The sequence below is a fragment of the Sturnira hondurensis genome, unplaced genomic scaffold (genome assembly GCF_014824575.4).
Source record: "Sturnira hondurensis isolate 20B ecotype Veracruz unplaced genomic scaffold, ASM1482457v3 Scaffold0002638, whole genome shotgun sequence".
Lineage (NCBI taxonomy): Eukaryota > Metazoa > Chordata > Mammalia > Chiroptera > Phyllostomidae > Sturnira > Sturnira hondurensis.
In genome coordinates, this window is record NW_028075269.1 from 1,275,082 (window position 1) to 1,300,031 (window position 24,950).

The following is a 24,950-nucleotide window of genomic DNA, read 5'->3' on the forward strand; positions in this document are numbered from 1 at the left end:
GAGGCCCTGAGGCCGTGCCTGGGGTTGGCAGCTGGCACAGCAGGAGGGAGACGGCTGCTGAGGGGCTGAGTCCTGCTCTGTGTGGGGTGCTGCTTCTGAGTAGTTTTTGTTGTTGTTTTGACTGTTGCTATGCATCTTTGTCAGTTCAGCAGGCCCCTGGGATCTGCTTGACTTCCCCTGTAGGCAGCTTTCTAGGTATTGCACCTTGGAACAGAGTCCCTGGTGATGCACAGAAGGTCTGTGTGCAGATGGGACCTCTCCAGGCTTTGGCAGAGCTGGCTTCCCCTTCAGTCTGCTGTTGCTTAGTAATAGGAGGCAAGGCTTAAGTGTGGAGGTTGTAGAGCTGAGCAGTTGAGGTTTTACTGGACCGGTCTTCATTGCTGCTGCCGTCAGAGATGAAAAGAGCTCCAGAACACACTGCAACAAAGAAGAAAGAATATTTGGTGTCCAAGTTTCTAGTCCTTGCTCTGACACAAACAGATTCTATGACCACGAGCAATCCCTTAAAGAAGAGTTTTGGGCTGTTATGACCCCCAGGACCACTGCGAGCTCCTATGTGCTGTATTTCTAGATTTCAATGCCCCTTAGCGATCTGTCTGTTGAAGGATTTTTCTGACTTGATTGGCCTCTTTCCACATCTGGGTTCGTGTGACACTGCATGGATATGGGTGTGAGGGGTTTGCAATCCCTATACTCTCTGGGGGGCTGAACCTCACGTGTTGGAAAGCCAGGTGTTTGCAGCCCAAGTTAGCAGGGCTCGATGTGTACAGGGAGGTGGGTGATTTCCATGGTTCTCCAGCTTCGGAGAGATGGGGCAGCCTACTGAAGAGACAGACACTGAAGTTACCCCAGAAATGGCATTTGCTGAAGAGAAATCTCTCTTCCTGATCTCTCGGGGCCTTGGCTGAGGTAGGCAGCACTGAATTAGTTGTCAGGAACTTGGGATCTGGCCCAGGCTCTGCCACTGACTTGAATGCGTCCTTCTCAGAGTCCCCCTGTGTCCAGCGTGGTGATTTATACCGGAGCCGACAAAAGGCTTTCCACTGCAGTGCCAGCTCAAGTCTGTTTTGTTCCTGTAATTAATGTTTTTAAAGTATTGGTTTGAGGATTCCACAGAAAGATGAACCATTTGAGAACTCTTTCTAAAGCTAAAGCTCTCTATAACTAAAATACTTAGAGGAAATATTACTCAGGGGTAAAAAAAAATCAGTTGCTGTAACACCCTCTCTGGAGATGTCACAATGTTGACCAATTATTTCGCTTGTTTGCATTCTCCTGTAAACATGTGGTTGGTTAGCAAATGGATCGGCAGAAAGTGCAGGCCTTCGGAGGTTCATTTCCCCGTCTACCAGAAGAAGAATCTGTGCTAGGCAGTTTAATTTAATGCTTTATTGCAGGGTTAATGGAATTATCTCAGATCACAGCTGAGCTTGTTTCTGCTTTTGAAGGTGCAAGCACTGGATGGGGGCTGGGAAGGAGAGAGCACTCGTTGTATTTTTTCTAGATCAGCCCACATAGTTGGCCACACAGACAGCAGTGTCTTCTGGTTCTCCCGCGACGGACGCTGCTCAGACGTGATCGTGTAAGACTAAGTGAATGATGGACCAACTTTTTAAATATTTATTTATTTATCTTTAGAGGGGAAGGGAAGGAGAGAAGGAGAGAAATATCAATGTATGGTTGCCTCTCGTGAGTCCCCTGCTGGGAACTGGCCCGCAACCCAGGCATGTGCCCTGACTGGGAATCGAACCACGATCATGTGGTTCACAGGCCCGCGCTCAATCCACTGAGCTACACCAGCCAGGGCAATAGACCAACTTTTAAGGAAAGAATTCAGGTGACTTTTTTTAAAAAAGAAAAGGGTTTATTAATACTTATAAATTTCCTATTTTATAGAAGTTTTGACCTGTAGGCAGTGAGACATTTTTGCATTATTCTGGAATAAGTTAAATATCTTTCATCTCCAAAACTATTGTAAATAGACCAAAGAAATGCTTCATCTTTGGTTAAGTTGAAATAGTATTTGATTCCTTTTTATCAAGTTCTTCCTGTAAATCCCTCCCCCAAACTGTACTCAAGTGGGAGGCTCACAGTCAGATAGGAAATAATTTTAAATGGTAGACGAAGAAATATTTTTTTTAACAATTACATTCTAGCCCTGGCCAGGTGGCTCCATGGGTTGGAGCATCATCCTATACACCAAAAGGCTGTGAGTTTGATCCCCAGTCAGGGCACAAGGGGAAGCAACCAGCCAATGTTTGTCTCTCACGTCGATGTTTCTCTCTCTCTCTCCCTCCCTTCCCTTTCTCTAAAATTGATAAAGCATATCCTTGGATGAGGATATAAAAATCATTTTAATTTTAATATTTTAAAGAGGTAACTATTACATGAGACCCATGATTTTACAAATATTGCTTAGGGTAAGGATAGTATAGGCTATTTCACGTGAGAGATCAAGGAAGAATATCACGGATTGTGTGCAGATATATTATTATTTTTTAAAGGTAGTGTACAAATGGCTGGCTGCTGGTTAGGCAATGCTGTTCTTGTCCCAATAATTGGAAATATGTTCTTTAAATAATTTAAAATAGACAAGGGAAAAATACAGAGAACCCAGAACCTTTCCAGAATCCTTCCCTTTTAACCTGAAAAAAGAAGATCCCAGAGCTGAGATATTTCCAGAAAGTTTCTTAGAAAAAAGACAGCCAGCCCATAAGGGTTTGCACACAAGCATCAGACTGGTTCTACAGAGGAAATAGGAAAAGTACTGAGAGATGAGACCTGAGGAGACCTCAGCCGAGGGAAGACAAGCAGGCGAAGCACAGTTCACCTCCCTGTGCGTGCAGGAAAACCATGAACCTCAGCAGCGCTGCTCCGGCTCCCACTTCAACTCCAGGGAACAGCCCTGCAGGACCCCGACCTGCCACCCAGACCCCAGCTGTTTGCAACAGGCTGTGGCTGGGGTATCTTCAGGGTTATTAAAAGTAACTGATAGCAGCATGTACATCCCAAGCCTGGGAAGTAGAGACCATGTCAGCTTGTGAGTCTCTGTGTCACCAGCGGCCTCTGAGAAGTAGTAAATGACGACAGTGACTTCAGAAGGCCAGGTCTGTCCTCCATCTCCCGTCACTCCTCAGGGCTGCCATTCCTGGGCTCCAGTTTTTACCTGACAGTCCTCAGCGGCTACTTCCAGGCAATCAGAGGCAGCCGGCTGAGAAGGAAGCATCAAAGGGGTCGAGGAGAAGTGGCGTTATTACAAGACATAGGCCCCAGATAACAGACAAGAAAAGAGAACTTTAGCATGGAGGTCTCTGGATGGACAGTCTGGGAAGAAAAAGAAATATGCCCAGGAGGACCGAGAGGCTGGGATCCCAGACAATCAAAGGGTTTGTGGGACTCCTGCCAGCTCCTCTGTGCACGGTGTCCCCTCTTCACCCATCAGAAGTTCTTGAACTCTGGCAAATTGCATGCTTTCAAAGCTTAAAGCACAGCCCTGGGAAAGTTTCCACTCCAGAGTCCCTTTCTTTGTCCTTGCAAGTCACCTCTGCGCTCAACGCCCTGTCTGTCACCACCCTCGGGCTTCAGCATGCAGTGCGCACAGGCAGCTACGTCGTGCTCCGCCTAAATGGCTCCCCGACAAGGAAGTGTCGTTGAGAGCACCAGAAGGGCGGCAGTCCGGCTTGCCAAGGGCGTTTGATCAGGAGGAGGCCTTTGGAGTTACTTGGTACCTTTCTTCTCCAGGGGGATCCAGCCTTTTGGTGTCTCTGGGCCACACTGGAAAAAGAGTTGTCTTGGGCCACACATTAACTACCTCGTGACACATAATTACAAAAAAATGTTTCATAATGTTTTAAGTAAATTTATGATTCTGTGTTGGGCCGCATTCACAACCATCTTGAGCCGCATGCAGCCTGCGTGCAGGCTGCAGGTTGGACACCCCTGGTAACTAAACCATTAGAATGCGCCCTGACCTGACCAGTGTGGCTCTGTTGGTTGGACGTTGTCTCTCAAGGCAAAAAGTCACCAGTTGGATTCCCTGTCAGGGCACATGCCTGGGTTGCAAGTTCGGTTCCCGGTCCCAGGTCAGGGCCCATGCAAAAGGCAATGGATCAGTGGTTCTCTCTCACATCAATGTTTCTCTCTCCTTCTTTTTCCCTCCCTTCCCCTCTCTCTAAAAATAAATACAATCTTTAAAAAAAATTAAACCATTAGAATTCTTATTGAACTTAAGTGGCTTTTATCGATTTAGGTAGTGATAAAGCAAGCCAACTAAGGCTGCATGGTAAACCATCAGCCTGAGACTTGAACTAAATGTAAACTGCTCACTAACATGATGCCAAGGAACCGAGCAGGAAGAAAAAACGGTTTTTTCCCCTCTTGTTACTAGGTTGTCTTTGTCCCCCAAACCCTGATCATCGTAGGTGTTGAACCTGCCCTCGCGGTAGGATTCTGTCACTGCACTGACTCTGCTGCCTGCATTTGGAGCCCTGGCTGTCCCATTTTCGGCTTGAATTGGGAGTCCCAGGGGGTGAGGATGTAACCATGCAACCTAGTATTTGACCAGCCTGCCAAGCTGAGCCCCCCTTCCTTGCTGGGAGAGTCACAAGAGCCCAGGGCACCGCTTGGCTTTGTGATCCGTGTGGAACAAGGCGGCCTCCTGGCGCCAAGCACTGCATTCACAGACTCAGGCCCGAGCTGCAGAGAGGAGTTTAATCCAGGCCAGAGGTGCCCAGCCTGCAGATGGAATTGTTGGGAGCCCTTACCAGGTAGTAGGCCCCCAACCCAGTTACTTGTTAGGCACAGCCTCTGCTGGAATGTGCGTAGGACAAGGAACACCAAGGGGAACAGCATCTCTGCTTGCCTACCTTCCAAGCCTGTGGTAGGCAGAATGATGCACCCCTGCCCCCAAGGTGTCCATGGCCTGATCTCCAGAACCTGTGGATATCTCATGCTACCCGGCCAGGGGGGATTAAGGACCACTGTGAGGAGTACACCAAAGGAAGACGGCAAAAGTGTTTTATGAAGTACCGAACAAAGATAAAATGGTCTTTGGTCCCGCAAATCATTGAGGGCTATCTGAGCTCTATCCCTGGAACTCTCTTTTCTTTATATTTAATTAATTAACAAGTAATTAAGCCCTTTTCTTTCCATAACAGCACAGAGTAAATATATACAATAGCAGAACAATTGTGTATTTAAGCATTGGGGGGGGTGGTGCAAGTTAGGACATGACAGGAAGGAAACTGAGAATACAGGCATACTAGCCGTAAGGTGCTACATGGTTGGATGCTTGAGCACTGAGCTTCCTATCGGCCTGAGTGAATGTGAACTTTGCCTCACTTCCCCCGACCCCACCTTCCTGACCTCTCCCTTGCTATTTTGCCTTCATCTTTGCTTGCAGGAGTCCCTTCCTCTCCCTCCTCTATTTCTCTCACTTTCACGCCCACCCCTCCCCCTTTCTTCTTTCATTCTCCCTGCCTTCTCCTCCCCCCTTCTCCTGCCTGTTATACCCAGCAGTGCCCCTGAGCCCTTTCCTAGCCCTGCATTCAAGGGCTGCACTCCTTTTCTTGGGACAGAGAGATGCCTCTAACACTGACATCAGTGATCTTCATTCTGTTTCCTTTCCCCTCCTTCCTCTTTCTTCTCCTGCTTGTGTGGTAACAGGGAAACAAGTAGGCGAGAGCAAAAGTCACTTTCATGTCAGAGTTCATAAAAGGAATCTCAGAGGCAGATCTCTACTTCCGTGGTAACAAGGTAGTAATTACTGTGTCGGCCTTTCCCGAGGGCCTCTTTTCTGCCTAAGCCACTGGCTTCCTTTTAAACTAAGAGCTGTTTCCTGTGAGATGGGTGGGCGGGGGCCACCTGTGCTGAACAGAGGGCTGGTGCTGACAGGAAGCAAACCATCTGCATCCTAAGCCACAAAGGAATGCTCCCGGGAAATGGCAGAGAGAAGAGAAAGAACAGTCTGTGGAGTATCCTTTCTTGTTCGTGCAGTGTTTTCACTTCAAACAAACAAACAAACAAAAAGCAGCAGTGTCGTGGCCCCTTGAGAATCTTCCACTTCCTAATGTTGCCCAACGTGATAACTTCATTCCAGGCTGCACTGTAGAAGCACCGAGAGGTAGTAGCTCTCGAACCCAGTTATTGCTTAGGCAGAGCCTTGGCTGGGAAATGTGGGGGGGGGGAGAGAGGGAGAAGGGGATAGGGAGACCTGGGGGCAGGGGCCACACTCACTCCCCCAAAGTACATCTTCCAAAAGTGGTACCTTTTCAATAGTTGTTTCAAGGTGATCTGTAGACTTGAAGTTTGTTCAAAGTGCAAACGAGAAGATGTGTAGCAATATGAAACAAGAATGGGAGGTCAAAGAGAAAAGCCCTGACAGGGTGTCGTTCTTCTGGGTTTATGCCCTAGCAGCTCAAAGCACAGGCTCCCAGCCCCAAGACAGAATCTGACTATACCTGTGCCCTGCAACAGAAAATAACATCACACATTTTAAACCACATGCCTGGGCAAGTCTTTGCATCAGTCAGGACAGGATAGATTGGGCTGTGTAACAGACGACTCCTAAAAACCACCCTGGGTGGCCATTGCAGGTCAGTGGGAGGCTATGTTGTACATTATTCTCACTCTCGGACCCAGGGTACCAGAGTGACTTCTATTTAAAGCATTCACAAGCCGCATGGCACAGACAAAGGGAGTGTGGTGAGCCACACACTGTCTCCTAAAGCTTCTGCCTATGCGACCTATGAAACTTCTACTCAGTTGTCATTGGCCAAAAGAAGTCACATGGTACATTCAAGTTCAGAGGTGAAAAGAAGTATGATTCTACCATATGCCCGTGAAAGCAGAAAATAGATTAATGGCATTAGTGACTGTTGTTGTATTGCATACAAGTGATAGCCTTAGCTTAGTGCCACCGCCCCCACCATTTAGACAACTCTGTATCGTGCCCTTTATCACGTATTTCCTTCACCTCCCAGATGCCAGGCTCTGTGCCACCCATTCTGATTGATGGCCACCAGTAGCTCCTGTGGGTGGGGGACAGTGAGGAACGTGACCACTGAATTGGTTAAGGAATTTTAACCAGTGCTATGGGTCAGTTGTATTTCAGCGAAATATTTGGACTGAGTTTTGATATGTGACAGCTTACAGAAAATGCTGCTGTTTACTGAGCACCTACTACGCATGGTAGGAAGTAGTCCCTGCTCCCCGGTCTCAAGAAGCTTGAAGTCAAATAGAGGGGAGAGAAGCCTTAAATAAGCCATCATACTTTGAGGTGCCACCGGGTGCTGTGGGAAGCAGGAAGGACCAGGAGCACATCCCCGGGGGCTCCCTGCGGTTCTACGCTGGGAACTTGCTATCATAATAAAATGCAGGAGGTTCCTTTTCCTGTCAGTGATGATTTGAAAGATCCTTTAGAAACATGACCCGAGTGTCCAAATAGGCCCATTTATCTCACCATCCGTTTGGGTTTTTCTTTTGTTTCCTTTAATATCCTTGGTTGCTTTTGAAGAGCAGCCTAGCCCTGATTCCTGTTACTGAAATGTAAAAGCTGATTGGAATGAGCGCAGGGGATAAGGCAGCCCTTCCCCTGGCCGGTGGAACAGAGTCCCTGGTTACAGTGTAACCTTCAGACCATAATGCTGGCCAGCTGTGCCAGCCCCGAGCCGAGCTTCTCTTCTGGGTGACCGTGCCTGGGAGCGTATTTTCCCGAGGCCGCCTTCCCCAAGCCAGCCCACACAGAAGCTAAATGCAGGGCTGGCTGTGAGACCTTCAGGATCATCCGTCGCAGCCCTCTCCCTTTGCCAACGGAGGCCCAGGGAGGTTGTTAGTGGCCCAGTGACCACTCGCTGTCCTCCAGGCTTCAGGGAGCAAGGTCACCGCAGTGTGAGTTTGCAAAGCTGGACGCTGGTGACGCTGGTGAAAGCACGCATTATCTCTGGGGTGAGTGTTACAGACGCAGCCCCTGCAATGGGGGAAGCAGTGCCCTGGGAACCAAGGGACCTTGTCCTACATCTGGTTCTGCCACCACTGAACGTCTTGGGCACGGTGTCCCCCCTTCCCCTTTTCTTCATCGGTGTGGTCAGACCGGCTGATCCCAAGGCCCTGGAGTTCCTGTGAGCCAGTGTCCTTGTCTGTCACTTGAGGGCAGAGTTTATCAGAGTGGCTGGCTCATCAAGGCAGCTCTCTGTACAGAGCAGAGACCCCCCCACACGAACTTCTGGNGAGACCCCCCCCCCCCCACGAACTTCTGGTCTCTGAAAGTCACCATGGCAGGTGTTGTGTGATGGTTCTGTTAGGAACGAGGTCCTCACTCACCCAAGACCTGTGGTGTGTGCAGACTCAGGAGGTTGAGCACCCCGCCCCCCCAAAAATCTGTTCAGGGCAGGCCTCTTTGGGAGGAGAGAAAGCCTCCAGGCATCCATCCCCTCTGCGCCTCTGCGCTAAGCCTGCTCTCAGCCTCGATGCACTTAGAGGAGGGTAGGAAAAGAGGGCTGCTGTTATTGCTGGTGGCAAGTGCTGAAGAACGGCCAGAGCTGGTGGATCAGAATGGAATCTTACAAAATGGGGGGGTCCGGGACGAATAGCACTATGGATGGGACGGCGGTGGCCGGGGCGGGGAGGGACGTGGGCCTTTCTGACACTTCGGAGGAAGTCTTCTATCATGCACTGCGGTGGCTCTTGCTCTAGCACAGAATTTCGCCAAAATTACGTTAGGAGTTGAAGCTTGTGGGATTATAGACTTATTTTCGTCAAGATAAAATTCTAAGGGGCGGATAAGCAGTGAATTGTATTGATCTGAGTGGGTGTTTCCACTCAGGATTTAATTGGGCTTGGGTGCACATTGTTCCCTCCATCAGTGCTGCCTGTCCAGAGTGGGGTGGTCAGCCTCAGCATCGGGCAATGTTGGGACAGGGCCTGGAAGGACTTCCCTCTCCTGCGGTTTTTTTCCATGCAATGGGCAGGCTTTGCATGGTACGCCAGAGTCCGGCAGGGCACAACAGCACTTGGGTCTATGCAAGGACACCAGGAGTTTTACCTGTAAGGGAACAGACTCCAAAAGGTGCCATTCCTTCCCTAAAGCCACAGTGCAAAGCTAGGCCTTGGATTTGCATCTCTCTGGACACAAAACCTTTGCTTTCCATTGCTGTGCTTGCCTCCCTTGTGTTTAAAGCTCCGCTGCCATCCCTCTGGAAGGAGAGCCTCGCTGGCAGCTGCAAAGGCAATGGCATCGGACTGCTGGCCTTTAGCCCTCTCCCCACGTCTGGTTTTCCCCAGGCCCAGTGAAAGGAGAGCCCTGGGCGTGGCTCAGACTGGCCAGGGCTTGGTGCCCTTGAGGGAATGCTGACTTAGGAGAATATTGGGGAAGCTTGAAGCTGTTGAGAGTCCTATTTTTCTCTTAAGAACAATGTAACTAATGGGTTGGCGAAAAAGTTTGCTATTCCCCCTGCCCCCTTAGGATGACCGTACTAGTGCTTAGTTGCCTCTAACTTCCTTTGGAACAATTTTGTTAGATTGTATTGCGAAAGCTGTTGTATCAGCATGCATTTTTTTTTGAGCTACCGATTTCTATTTTTTTTTATTTAATTGTTGTTCAAGTACAGTTTTCTGTCCCCCACTCCCATCCCAGCCCAGCCCCCACCCCCCACCCCGTGTTCCCCACCTCCCTCCTGTTTCCACCCCCCTTAGTTGTTCTCCATGTGTCCTTTATACTAGTTTCTGTGAATCCTTCCCCCTTTCCCCTGAAATTCTCTTCCCTCTCCCCTGTAGTCCCTGTCAGCCTATTCTGAATTTCAGTGTCTTTGGTTATATTTTGCTTGCTTGTTTATTTTGTTGTTTAGCTTCCTGTTAAAGGTGAGATCATATGGTATTTGTCTTTCACTGCCTGCCTTATTTCGCTCAGCATAATGCTTTCCAGTTCCATCTATGCTGTTGCAAAGGGTAGGAGCTTCTTCTTTCTTTCTGCTGCATAGAATTCCATTGTGTAAATGTACCATAGTTTTTTGATCCATTCATTTACTGGATCAGCATGCATTTTTTAAAAAAAAAAAAAACATCAAAATTGGTGAATTTTGCACAGCTTTTTTAATACTAAAGATGGAAGAAAATATGCAACATTTTGGTGTATTGTGCTTTATTATTTTAAGAAAGGTAAAAATACAACTGAAACACACAAAAAGATTGTGCAGAATGTGGAGAAGGTGCTGTGACTGATGGAACATGTCAGTAGTGGTTTGTGAAGTTTCTTGGTCCTATTGACATTTTGGCCAAATAATTCTTTGTTGTGGGGCTGTCTCATACATTGGAGGCTGTTTGGCAGCATCTGTGGTCTCTACCCACTAGAAGCCAATAGTAGAAGAGAGCCGATTTTCTCAAAATATCCAAATCAGTAACATTATTAAGGAAAATGAAAAATGTGTCTTTCATGGGGAAAAAACATACGGACTTTTTGGCCAGCCCGATACTTCAGTGCCAGAACTTCCTGCAGAGGCCACAGGGCTGCTTTTGTCACACCGAGCGCACCGGTGACGTCACCTGCAGGGTCTGCCTTCTTCCCCTAGAGTGGCCTCTGCTTATAGACCCCTGTGGCCTTTTCGTGTCTCAGTACCCCAGGAGAGGGGCTGGCTTTGTGTGCTGGGTTGGTTTTCCTTGTCCACTGCGCGCTTTGATTTATCTCCCTCATTAATCCATGCTGCTCAGTACTGTAAAATTGCCTGAAATGAGATCTGAAGGGAGACTCTGACATTTTGAGGGATGTGGCAAGACTGAGTGGGAGAGATCAGATGGGGTCCAGGGGAAATGAGCTGGTTGCATGGCTCAAGGGTTTCTATCACCGCCTCTCCTGTGAGCCTGCCCTGAGTTTGGGGGCTGGGGCTCACCACCCTCTGGTTTCCCCAGGGGCGAAGTGAGCCTTAAAAAGCGTCCTTCCTGGCTGCTGCTTCGGGGTGTGTAGATGTGGCTTCTGGGGAACCCATGAGTTTTGGGGGTTTTTTAAAGACAGGTTTGTTGATTCTTTTTTTTTTTAAAGATTTTATTTATTTGTCTTTAGAGAGGAAGGAAAGGAGAGAAGGAGAGAAACATTAATGTATGGTTGCTTCTTGTGAGTCCCCTGCTGGGAACTGGCCTGCAACCCAGGCATGTGGCCTGACTAGGAATCAAACCGCGATCGTGTGGTTCGCAGGCCCGTGCTCAATCCACTGAGCTACACCAGCCAGGCCAGGAACCCATGAGTATGCAGCCCATGGGGGAGGCGTGCAACAGAACCACAGGGCATTTCGGATGGGGTTGGAGTCGGTCTTGTCACCTTTTACAGGGTGCACAGGTAGATCCTAGGAGGGGAGTATGGGGCACTTTGGGTGTCCTCTGGTCAGCCAGAAGCCGGCTTTGCTGGCCCAGCACTCTGGGGAGATCAGGGTGGATCTCTGGGCACTCTGTGCCTTGAGCTGTTGCATTCCTGTGGGGAAAAGGGATCCATGTTTTTCTCTCAGTGTGTGGGTGACTCCTGAGGGCTCCTGGGACACCAGAGATGGGGTCCCCTGGGAGGCTGTCTAAACTCCTCCCAGGAGCACATGCTGTGTCCCAAATATTCTCCTAGATGCTTTGCGTATTTGTTTTAACCTCACATTTGTGTTTATTTTTTAAAAGATTTTATTTATTTATCTTTAGAGGGGAAGGAAAGGAAAGAGAAAGAGAAATATCAATGTATGGTTGCCTCTCATGCGTCCGCTGCTGGGAACTGGCCTGCAACCCAGGCTCGTGCCCTGACTGGGAATCGAACTGTGATCCTCTGGTTTGCAGGCCTGTGCTCAATTCACTGAGCTACACTAGCCAGGATGATACATTTGTGTTTATTTTTATTTAACTTTTCTTATGTTTTCCCCTACCAGGCTATCAGTGTCAGTAAAACAGAAACTAAGTCATTTTTTGTTTTAAATGCCCTTTCTAGCACAGTGCCTGGCGCAGAAGGGTGCTCATTGCATATATGGTAAATGAGCAAATTACTGCCCTACTCTGTGATGCAGGCACCAACCAATCAGAACAGGGCACTGACCAATCAGAATGGGGCATCTACAGCTCTAATGCTATGGCTGATACAGATTAACTCTGGTGCTATGGTTTGTGGTGAACCATCCCACTCAGTCCCCATCAAGTCTTCAATATAACTGTGGTCCCAACTTGCCTTCAAAAAATGGGTTTGTTATTATCCAGGAGCTTCTCCTGTGGGAGACTGAATAGCTTAACCCAGCCCACTACCTTTTTGAGAAACATGATTTCAAATCTATGACAGCACCCCTCCCGCAAACCTGCGGACACACAGGGTCAGACTCTGGCTTTGCCGTTCCCAGCGATATGACAGGTCAGTTAATTTGCCCACCCTGAGCCTCATGTCCTCCTCTGTGAGGTACAAACGAGCCCACTTCATTGACCCACTGTGACAGTGCGTGAGAACAGTGTAGGACCCGTGTCACCTCATTGCCTGAGGCCCGTAAGTACCCCCAATCCGGGGCAGCAGGTTTTACGCAGTCGGGGGTTGGCATGCTGATTGCAGGTGAGGGAAGGGGGCACAGAGAGCTTGGACTGGGGAGCATGGCCGTCAGCGGGGTCTGTTCAGCCCCAGGGCCCGTGCTGCATCGCCTCCATGCCACAAGGTCCCCTTCTCTTGTGATTCTGCTTTGGTGGGGGGTGGGGGATCTCCACTCACACCCCTTCTTCTCCAGTCCTCGGGGAACTCTGGTGAGAGAGGCAGAAGGTACCATTTAAGGCCTGAGACCCCAGGGGGTAAGTGGCAAAAGCTGAAACGATGAACACACTCCATGTCCTGGCAGGAGGCCCCACCCTTTGGAGCCGGCGGACTAACCAGCATGTAACAGCCTCCTCAGAGGTGCGAACCCGTTAAAATCCACAGCAAAGGTCTTGAAAAGGGACTTGAAAGGGTTTATGACCTTGTGGATTTGAACATTATTCCGAGCCAAGCTATAATTTCAGCTCTGCTTTTGGAAGTAAAGTTCAGAGCCATAATTGGAGGGGGGCCTCAGAACACGCACTGATTACATTTCAAGCCTTGGGATGAAGCTGCCAGGGGAGGGCCTGGGGTACTGACCGGGCGTGTGGAGGGGCACAGGGAAGGGGACGAAGCAGAGTGTCTAGTTAGGGCAATTAAATGTCCTTGCCTTTCACTTTGAACAAAGGCCCGTGGCAGTCTCCCCGAGGGCTGTGCTCTTAATGATCTGGAATAAAGGAGTAGAGAGCAAAGCCCCAAAGCTGGCAGAGCTAATGTGGGCCCTGGCCTTGCCTACCCCTGCAGGAAGTCTGCAAGGGAGCAGCGCTTGTCATGCTAATGACCAGCCACTCTGGTGCCCAGGAGGTCAGCTCCCAGATTGCAGAGTGCTCCCTGGAGTTGGGAGCTGGGACTGTTTCTCTCTGTCCTTCATCCTTCCATCCCCTTCACAGCATGCTCTTGTGTGCTGTAGTTCCTGGCACCAGCCCTCTGCTCTCTCTGCCACTGTCCACACATCACCCCCAGCATAGCTACGATGATCCCCTCCCCATAAGGCGCCTCTGACCACGTGATCCCTATCCTGCATCAAATCCTTCGTGGCCCCATGCTACAGGCAGGGTAAAGCTGGAACCACCCAGCCTTGGTCCTTGCTGCTGCACCAGCCTCACCCTCCACTTTGTAAGCCACAGCGCCTGAGGGTTCTCGGTCTCCAGCTCATGCTGCAGTGTTCTGAGTCTGCTTGTTAAATTTGAAGGCAGGGATTGTCTTACTTATCAATGAGCAGTCAAGGCTTGTGGAACTAAACTTCAGTTTGAGCTGGAGGAGCTATGTCTCCCCAGCCGAGGACTTGCATTTTTTCCTGTGCACTCTCTCTACCAGTTGAATCCTTACTGGGGTGGGTCTCCACTGCAGTTAAGACCGAGATTACTTGCAGTTTGGCATAGCACTCCCCGAACACCCACCAGAGCTGTGGTGGTGCTCTTGGGACACAGGGATCTGGAGCAGAGCCTTCTTCAAAGACACCAAAGCCCTCTCCGTTAGCTCAGAGACCAGGTCCTGAGCCACTGAGGCAAAGAGCAGTGCAGACTGGGGGACATCAGTGCTTCCAGTTCAGAGGTCAGAACAAGAGTGCTTAGTGCAGGGTGGACTGAAGGGGATTCCTGCAGGAGGGGCCTTCTCCATGGGTCTCAGAGGACTAGTGGGGTTTAAGTGGTGAGGAGAAGAGTGGTCCAGGTTTGGCAGGGAAGGAAATGGGATGGAGGGGAAGAGGAAAAGCCGGGGGTTTATTCTCTGGGACAAAAAGCCCCATCTCTGAAGGCCAGTGTGTTTTCCAGGCTGGTCAGAGTTTCACTCCAATACCTGACGCCTGACCCTTTGGAAGTCACCATTCCCCTGGCTCCAGGCTGCATCAGGGGTCATCCCTGTGTCCTTGGAGGGAAGCCTTCTGAAAACAAACTCTGATAGACTCGGGCAAATAGCTGACTTATTTGCAGATGTCCTGGGGCTCCTGGTATCAGAACTGACACCTCCTAATGATTAAACACTACACAAACACCCAGTGACCAGGGTGCCCCCCATAGATGGGCTGTAAACCAGAGGGGGGCAGCTGTTCCACCACCAGGTGAGAGGAAGCGGGCGGGGGAAATGCCTTCTGCCCTAAGCAACAGGCCCTCCAGTAGGTACCCAGAGAACAGACCAAGAAGAAGGGGAGGGAGGGGGCTCTGAGGTCACCCAGCGTGGAAAATAACCAACCCTGCCCTTCCCGTGTGTCATGTGCTCTAATATGCTGTGCATTGTGTGCACCATAACCCGGTGGGTTCAGTTTTACAGCTGGGGAAATAGAGCTAGTAACTGATGGGACTGGATTTAAATGAGGTCTGTATGGATGTTTCATACCATGTGATTCCCACCTGTGAGGGGAAAACTATCACCATTGCCAGTGGATGATGCAACTGATTTAGAGAGACTGGGTCACTGGTGTGGAGTCACAGGGCCAGCAGGACTAGAACCCAGGTCCTCTGACCCTCCCAACGCACGCCCTCTGCATTATCTCAAATGACTGCATTCTTCCCACTCCCAGGGGTCCAGTGACTCAGGGGGCCAGGCATGGGACATTACCTCTCCTATTCTATCGGAACCCACTTCCCTCCATTTCTGAGTTAGCTCAACATAGGTCCAACAGGTAAAAGAATCACACCTGCTTCTGCCTATTGCTTTTCCAAGGAGGCAGCTGGGCCCTGCTGGTGGGAAAGGTGAGGCGTTCACCCCCACCTGCCCACACACACTCTTCCTAGTGAGACGGGAGGGCCACACCAGGGCTGTGGGTGTAAAGCAGGTCCTCACGAGCCTCAGAGGGCCAGGGGTGAGAACAAAGCCCTCACTTGGCACCAGCCATCTTGAATTATTAGGCTCCAATGCTTCCATCCTTCCGTGAGGAAAAACAGCCGTTCTGTTAATCTGATGTGGGCTCTCTAGCTTCTGATGTTGTCTTATTGTTAAGAATAATAATAATAATATCTAATAGTTACTAGAAAGCACGGAGGGCCCACGCGGAGTCAGGAAAACTTGAGAAGGAGACATCTAGCCTTCTTCCCAGTCACAGTGAGCCTGCAGCCTTCCTTGCTGGCAGCCCCCTGGAATCCCCCAAACTGGTCCTCAACCACCAGGGCTCTCTGAGCCTCAGGCATGGAGAAACGTCAGGCCATCCAGAAGCTCACCCGGAATCCCCAGAAACAGCGGTTACCACATTTCCCTCCAAAGCACCTCGAAAGGCTTCCTTTGTTCTTTTTGTGTGTCCGAGTGTGAGCCTGCCAGGCTAAAAATGTGCCTGAGAGGAGCCCTGAGTTTCAGAGTCCAGGTTTCCAGTGTGAACCAAACGGCGTTTTGTGCTTGAGTTTCCCCTTCTGTGAAATGCGCATTAAAGGCCCCGTCTCTGCTCCCCCAGAGCCTGGCAGCGTTGCAGGTGCGGGGCTGTCCCTGCTGCCACTGAGGGAATGACCACCCGTGCTAATGGGACATAAAGCCAAGGGCTCGAATGCTGGGCGTTTTGATGTTCTGATCGGGTTACAGTTGATTCTTTCAGAACCTCCTTCCGAGAGAGGCTCAGTCCTGCTATTCTCATAAATCCCCTGTCCCTGCCGCTGCCTTAGAGTAACTGAAGGTGGTGTTGACACGAGATAGCATCTAACTGCACTGGGTTGCTTTTCAAATTGGGAGCCTTAGCCCCCAGTCCTGGCCGGTAGTGGCCATGGCTTTTGTTCTGGATGCCACCAGATGGACTTCAGGCAGTGAGGGTTTCTCATCTGCCTTTCTTTTTTCTCATGCCCCTTTTAATGCACGACCTTGAACCTGAGGGGATGCAATGCAACAGTAAAGAGCAGAGGCTCAGGAATCCCCTCTTACCTAAATAACGTGGCTGGGATAGTCAGATCACAGCTCAGCCACTTACTAACCAAATGGCTTAGAGCACGCTAATGCAGGTAATAAGAGGCCCTTCCTTGGTGGAGTTGGTGTGAGGCCTGCCTGTGATAATCCCAATAAATGATAGCTATTATTCGGAAGGAAGAATCCACTCCAAGGCCAGGCAGGAACGGATGTGCCTTCTGATTCATTCTCATTAGGCCCTAAGCTCTCTGATGAAAGAGACCCCCCACCTCTGTCTGTCTTAACACTTTAATAGCCAGGGCCTGGGAGGGAACCATCATGTACTAGAAGCTCAATAAATATTTGTGAATGATTTCAGTCCTGAGTGGTTTGCTTATTTTTAATCAGTTTTTAAAAATCTTGACCCAAGGATATTTCTAATTGATTTTAGAGAGAGAAGTGGGGAGAGAAAGAGAGAGAAAAACATTGATTGGTTGCCTTCTACACTCACCCCAACCAGGGATCGAACCTGCAACCTTTCGATATATGGGACAATGCTCCAACGAACTGAGCCACCTGGGCAGGGCTATTTTTAATCATTCTTTAAAAACAGAACAAGAGCAAATGATTCCCACCTGGAATGACAGGTTTTCAGTAAGGGGGGGGAGTGCAGGGAAAGGACACGCCGCTTCTGTGCACTCTGTGCCTGGCAGGCTCCACGCTCCGAGGGTCTGCCCTCATTTCATCCTGCCAAGCTCCTTCCTGCGAAGTCCATGTGACCTTTATTTTTCACGTCAGGAAAGTAAAATGAGGCTCAGAGAGGTGAACCTGCCTGAGGTTAGACAGCCGGAGAAGCCGGGATAGTAATACTGGCAGCAGCAGCAGCAGCAGCTACTAACATTTATGGGGTACTTACCGTGAGCCAGGCACTTGATCGAAATTGACTCACGGAATCCTCAGGACAACCCAATGTGGTCTCCTCACTTTAAAGGCGAGGGGACTGAGGTGCAAAGAGGTTAAATAACTTGCACGTCCTTGGAGGTGGCGCTGAGACTAGAACCCTGGTCTCCGAAGATCATTTACTTCTCGTCTTCCAGAAAGCATTGGTAAGGTCATTGTAGGAGCACGCTTTCTGAGACAGAAGAATGAGGTTGTTAAGTAAAATGCTGGCGCATCCTTTCTTAGAAGTCTTTACAGTGAGGCCCACTGCCCGGGGGGTGTGCAAGGAGTTTTTCCTGGAGGAGTGGGGCCAGGTCGAGAGCACCTGCAAGCAAGTGAGCCCCTTGGCACCGGGCCTCCTCTGTCCACCTTGACTGGGTTGGCAGCGTTGTTTCCACCGAAGGAACTGAGCCACCCTTCCCTGTGGTGAATGACAGGTTCAAAATGGCTCTCGATGTCTAAATTTAGCCAGCGGTGTCTTCATGGTCACCAGGAGAAGATAGGTTTGACAGGTTGTCTGGAGGACGAAAGCCAGGCCTTGAGGAAATCACTCCTCCTCTGAAAGGTAAGCCCCTTTTGGGATTTATCTGCATCGAGCCTGGTGTGTGAGCCCGTCAGTCAGCGGCTACAAGAGGAGCATGGAGTGGTGGCCACCAGGACCCAGAACTGCCACCCGCCGGGGCTTCTGCTGTGACTCTCTTCCAAGATCCACCAGCAACAACAGGGCAACTGTCTGCTGCACCCGGCCTCACACCTGGGGGCCTTTGTTTTCCTGTGCTGTTCAGAGTTTGTCAAAATATGTTACATCCACAACATGGGAAAGGAGCACCGTTCTTGCTTCACCCCTCTGCGGGTCTTGTGGGGTGGCTCAGTGCCGGTGTCCCGTTTCGTGGAGACAAGGGAGCAGGACCTGGAAGTTGCAGGACTCTCAACCTGTGCATCTTAAGCCTCAGTCAATCAGTCTGTTTGTGCATTGCTAGGCCTCCTTACTTAAATTCATGTTGAAATTTTCCGTTCGCTCTTACAGGGAACTTTCTTTTTCACTGAAATGCAGGCACCTACCTTTCTGTCTCCATCGGTACCTGTGTCGTTTTTCTCTCTCACCCTTGTTGTCCTCTCCTCAGCTCCGTCCTCAAGTCCAAAAACTTGCAGAGTTTTCTCTGTCCTCTGAGAGTCCATAGGGATTTCAGGGACACGAGCAAGAGCTTACCAGCGATTAGCACCTTCAACCTGGCCCTTGGGACTCTGCTCAGGCCAGATAGAGAGAGGCTCAGATGAAAATCCTTCACACTGCGGCTGTGTCCGCACCACAGATCCTGGAGAAGAAATTACCCAGAGTGGGGCACGACTAAATTCAGACCCCTGTGTTCCCTCTGCTGCTGCTTGTGCCTTTGATCCGCCTGGCAGTTGAAAACTCAAGTTCCTCGGATCCTTTTACCCCTCTGGTTATTTTGCAAGCTATACCATTTGCACGGAATAGCGTGTGCGTCTGCACACGCTTCATTTCCCCGGCATCTGATAGATGTTTGGAAATGGGGCGGTGCTGGAAGCACTTACTACCTTAAAGTGCTTTGCGTAAATAGAACGGATGCTTTTCCTCAGCAGCTGTGATGTGGCCGCATGGTTTTAAATGAATAAGATCACTCTCACTAACTTCCCTTGCCTTCACTTTCATCCCGTTGGGCCGTCTTTGCTGTTCCTTCCTGCAGCGTTTGCTGGCAAGTGAGGCTTCAGGTCTTCACCTGGCTGCACAGGTCTCTGCGGGATCTTCTGGCTGTGGGGCGGGGATGTGGGATCCCTGGTCCCTCATGGAGAGAGGCGAGGGTACTGCAAAAGCATGGGTTGGGGGCTAGAAGATCATTTCTCATTTATTTGTCAAATGAGGCATTTGGCTTAGAGCCTCATTTACAAGCCCGTCGGCCCTGTGTGTGAGCGTGACCTGAGAACACTCTGTCGATTGACATAAAAGCATGGGGCCTGTGTGCTAATTTCGGCTCTATAACAGTGACTCTTCTGTGGTCCCCAGAGTCGGCCCTGACCTTCCCATCCCAGATGTGTTATGAGATAAAGCATCAGGCACTTTTGTTTAATTTCTAGACTTGGACCTCCAAACGCACCTTCTACCTCTTAGATTCCAGCCACTTTAAATGTCCTTGGATGTTGTAGAAAGGGACCCAAGTCTGTAATATGTGCACAGCTGCGGCTCTTGTCAGAATGCAGACATGCCTCTCATTACTGCTAATCGCAGCTCCACCACCGGTGATCTGGGCTCAGACTTCCTAGCTGGGTGACTGGTAACCTACTTTACAGCATTGACTACATGGGGATACATTACGGTATCTTCCAGGCAGCTGCTCTTGAGGTAAATGAATACCTGGGGGTCTCTTTCTTTCTCTAGGAAACTTTAAGTACTGTAACAGGCTTTCATTTAGGGCTGCACAAGGCTTATTTCACCAGATTGCTATTTGGAAGCTCTAACAAAACACCTTTATGAACAGCGGCTGTAATACCCTTAATCCGCTAAACTTCCTGACATTTTAAACCAACTGGGTGGCTGTGAATGAAATCAGGCTTTGCCATCTCTCCCCAGTCCTGCCTCTGCATCTTCAGGACCGAGGGGTGCGAATTCCTTCTTGCCGTTAGGGCACCAGACTAGAAAAGACCAGGAAACACCATACAGTTTCTTTAGACTCCCAGTTTTATAATTACCTGGCCTGACCCACTGCTTTTTAAACAAGTGCTGGTGAGGTTTCTGTTTCTCAGTAAAGCTTAGGACGTTTTGAAAATTAAATGTGATTTTATTCCTTATTAAAGAAAAAAACAGACATTTGTTTTATTTTATTTTAAAGATTTTGTTTGTTTATTTTTAGAGAGAAGGGAAGGAAGGGAGAGAGGGGGGAAAAGTGAGCAAGAGATACATCAGTCTGTTGCCTCTCACGCACCCCCAGGACCTGGCCAGGCAACCCAGGCATGTGCCCTGACTGGGAATGGAACCGGTGACCTTTGAGTTCGAAGGCTGGCACTCAATCCACTGAGCCACACCAGCCAGGGCCGAACACTTATTTTATTGTGGAAAACTAGAAAGTAACAGATAAACAAACAGTGTGGGCAGAGGGTAAAAAGTCACGGTACTATATGACCCAGTGAGATCCATCCTTAGCACCTTGGTTCCTCCCAGACTTTCTTCTATTCACGAAAGCACCTACAACGTTCATTTTAAAACACCAAACATGCTGGAGCGTTCACTATGAACCGGGTACTAAGTTCTTCACATATACTGATTCATTTAATATTTATAATAACTCTGGGAGTAAGAACCCATCATACAGACGGTGACACCGAGGACACCGAGAGGCGCGTTGGTTAAGCAGCACGTCCAAAGTCAGGCAACTAGATGTGGCCGAGCCGGGGGAGTGGACTCCACGGCCCCCAGTTTTCACCGCTATGCTCCACACCCTCTAGGAAACGAGAAGTGTTTTATAATCTGCTGTTGTAATTTGACGCTACAGCATGAGCATCTTTTTTATATTAGGATTTTGCAGCATCGTTTTGAAGGGCCCCACAGTATTCCCCTCTATAAAAGGGCCCCGATTCGATGAACTCTGTTGATGGCCATTCAGGGTGTTCCAGTCCTTTTGTTCTTATACACAGCAATGCAGAGACCGCTCTTGGGGCCAAATGTACGCACACTAGCGTGGCTGCAAACAAAGCCCATGTTCTATATTCCCCTTACCATTCTGACGTGTGTGCGCACAGATGGTGCTTTCGAGGCACTGCAGAAGAAATAGACTCTTGAGCGTGTGTGGCTGCTGGCGATGGGGCTGCCCGGAACCATTCTCACACTTTTGAATTCGCACAGCGTTGCTCCTGGTACCGTGTTGGGAAGAAGGTTGGCTGAAGAATAGAGATTCTGTTTCCGTCCAGCTAGCGGCCTGCAGCTGAACCTACAAGTGTCATGTCAGTTTGCGCTGTGCTGTGAATGGAACGAAAGTCTTTCTCTCTGAACTCAAATACATTTACAGAACTAGGAACTCCCATGATGTGCCCTCTACCCACTGAGGCACCAACTTAGCCCCTCCGGCTTCCTCTGGCATCTTCTGCACTAGGTACTAGCTGACCCCTGGGCCTCCCGTCTCAACCGCCCCTCTCTCAGGGCTTTCCCAAGGCCTATGGCTGCCCAGGCCGTGCTTCTGGGCAGTGTTCTTCCCTCTGTTCTGTCGTTAAAAAAGCAAATGAGTTGGGAAAAAAAGAGGAGAGGGGAAAGGAAGAAGGAAAGGGTCCACGGGTAAAAACTGTGACCACAGCACCCTCAGTACTAGGCTGGTCCATGGCTATCGGTGAGGGGAGGAAAGTCACATGCGTGCCAAGAACCCGGCTCACAGCAAAAATTCAGAGGTGCTCAAGCTGGGGTCTTGCTAGCAGTGTGGCCTTGAACAAGGCACTTACCCTCTACTTCTCCATATCCTTGTCTATGTGGGAGATAATAGTACCTACTACGTAGGGATTGCCAGAAGGATTAAATAAGATCAGAGAATTTAGCATAGTAAACACCATGATAAGAACGCAATAAAAATGAGAGCTTAAAAAAAATCCCAAGAAGGATTCTGATTTATAAGTCAGGCGGACATGTTCTTTAACACTTTTTAGCTATGTGACCTTGGACAATTTACCTGACCTCTCAGAATTGTAGATCACCTGTGAGTTGGGGATAATACAATCTGTTTCACTGGGGCATCATGAGTTTTCATGTCTACATCGTACATCCTGACACACAGTTGGTTTTCAATACCCAGAGCAAAATTCCCTCCCCCGTCCTGAACAGTTTTTCTCCTAGAGACTAATGGTCAAGTGGAAGGCGTTTAATCCTTAACCAGGCTGTAACTTTTCAGCTGCCCTCCCCACTAGGCAAATAGCTGGAGTGAGTTGGGCTCTTTGCCAAACTGACATTTTTTTCCCCTTTTGACTTAGACAAGATTGTGGTTTAGAGATTGTGGAAGGTTTTGTGAGCCTGCTTGATAGTCCCTGTAAACTCAGAAGGGAAGCCACAAAATACCAGAGCTAAGGTCCAGCACAGGTGTCATTCCAAGGGACCCACAGGGTTGCAGGAAAGGTCCTGTGGGAGGAGGTGTTTCCAGCCTTTGATATCACGGCTGATGCCTAGAAAGTCTGTGGTGAGCTCAAGGGCTGTCCAAGCAGGGGACTGGTGGATGAGTGTCACATTCACAAGGCAAATGAATCTTCTTTTGAAAAGGAATTTCAGGGGAAGAACTAGGGTTACCAAAACCTTCACGCTTGGAGGGGTCTCAGAGAACACGGGCCAGCAATCTGAGGGGCACCCTCCAGCAGTAAGTTAGCCGAACCGACTCCCTGCCACTTCTCCACGGTGGGCCCGGCCCGCGCGGTGTGGTGTGAGAGCCGTGGATGCTGCCTTGGTCCCACGGAAGCCCACAGTCCCCAGACTGCTCACCCTGCAGAGGACACACGCAAGGACATCCTCGCAGCTAGAGCCACCTTTGAAAAAGCCAGAGTGGCTTTGAAATATCTTATTCGTTGCTCACCCATCTTAATAAAGATAATACTCAGCTGCAAAAATGAATGTTTGAACTCTAGGATTCGCCCTGTGCACACATGATACCATTATGAAAAAATAACTTCTGATGGCTATGGTGGTATTTTCAATTTCCTTTATTTTTGCCTTTCTAAAGAACAAGTTATCGTATGGATTTGCCTCCTTTTTTCCATATTTTCTTCTAAATCACCAGATTTATTACTGTGACCAAAGGCACCAGGGAGGCCTAGCTCTAAGCTGTTCGGATGAACTTTCTTATGTGCTGTTACCCCTTATTGGCCATGGGGACAAGGACACAGGAATCTCTGTGGCTGCTGTTGTCAGCCAAGGGTGTTAGAGACGGGGTTTGAGATCATCTAGATTTCACTGTGGAGAAACCACATCTGGGCACGAGTTTTTAAATTTTCACCAAACTACCAACTTGCAACGCTACACAGCATTCCCGTACGTACAGGCAGGCAGGGCACGGGTTTTTCCTCACTGCAGGAACAGTAACCCTCTCTTCTCCCCTGTAACGTGTGTGCTCCCACCACTTACCGTCTTTGCTTTCATGGCATGTATTGTGGTTTGCGATGAAATTCATTTGTTTGTTGCTTGACTGCCTGATCCCCCCCCCAACACCCAACAATAAGCTCCATGGTGTAGAGAGACACCTTTATTCCTTTGCACATTAACCATTTTTCCCCAGCGCAATGCCTGGCACGTAAAAGCCAGCACCCTGCCAATACCTTTTTTTGTTTGTTTTTAAAAAGATTTTATTTATTTTTACAGAGAGGGGGTGGGAGGGAGAAAGAGAGGGAGAGAAACATCGATGTGCCAGAGAAACATTAATCGGTGGCCCCTTGCACGCCTTCAGCTGGAGACCTGGTCCACAACGCAGGCATGTGCCTTGACTGGGAATCGAACCGGTGATCTTTAGGTTTGCTATACAACACCCATCCCACTGAGCCACACTGGTCAGGGCCCAGCCAATCTTTTTAAAGAAAATAGTTCCTAGAAATATAATAGAAGCCATGATATCATGGGATTTGGTAAAAGGGTAGATCTAAATTAGACCAAGGCCAAAAGTTCTAGAAGTAGCTAAAGGACTTTGGGATAACCTATCCGTGGCCCTGGCCAACTAAATGTTCTAGTGTTGTCAGTTGGCACAGTGCCCTGGAGGCATTCACTACCCTACGTGGTGCGGCGCCATGGAAACGGAGCAGCATTTGGCATCTGAAAGCTTCAGTCTGTTCCTCAGCAGTTCTGTGACTACGAGCGAGTCATCTCAGTTCTCTGAGTTCCAGTTTGTTTTTCTACAAGGATAATAATGTTGGCATGGTGTGAGAAAGAAGATTTATAGGCAGTAAAGTCTACGTATCTGTGTTATTGTTATCATTGAAAAGGACGTTGGCCTCTCATATTCTTCGCTGGAGACGTTGGATCTGATCTGTTGCCGATTGGCACCCTGTTAGGAGGGGCATCGCTGATGTTGGATCGAGGACAGGAATCTGATTTTAGGCGGGAGGTGCTGGCACCCGTGGTCGTGTTCTCCAGCCCCCTCCGTCCAAGCGCTTGTTAACAGGCCTCTGGTTTCAGGTTCAGAACGGGAGGGGGGTGGACATGGGTACTGGAGTGGCTCCTCTCCCTGGCGATGAATGAAGCCTGTTGTTTAGTGATGGAGGGGCGAGTGTGCTTTCACGAGCGAGCACCCAGTGTGGGCTCCAGACCATCCCCAGGATGAGCCAGGTGAAGGTAACAGAAACCGCAGCTTCACAAGATAAGACATTCAAAGCCAAAAGGTGGCTCTTTCTTGTCTTTCTAACAATATTGGGGGACAGCGCCACCTCCACACTGGAAAAGTAGGGCAGAGCCCACAGTCTGTGTGAATGTGAAGAAGCAGCTGGACCAGGGCCAGGGGAATCAGAGATTCTGCATAGTCACCTCCACCGGGAAGCGGGTTTCCTACTTACCCTGTAGGTCCTGAGCCCCAGAAGGGAACTGAGGGAATGGAGAAAGAAGGCAGGGGACGCGGAGACACACTGACTACACATCTCCAAAGCTCTTTCTTGACGCCCGGCTGGGAACACCTGTCACTCC

The 24,950-nt window shown here is 49.5% G+C and overlaps 1 protein-coding gene across 5 annotated transcripts in view; it reads left to right on the forward strand.

Annotated features, from left to right (window-relative positions):
- Positions 1–24,950, forward strand: part of NAV2 (neuron navigator 2) — a 370,498-nt gene that overhangs the window by 256,190 nt on the left and 89,358 nt on the right. The gene's annotated exons all lie outside the window — the stretch shown is intronic.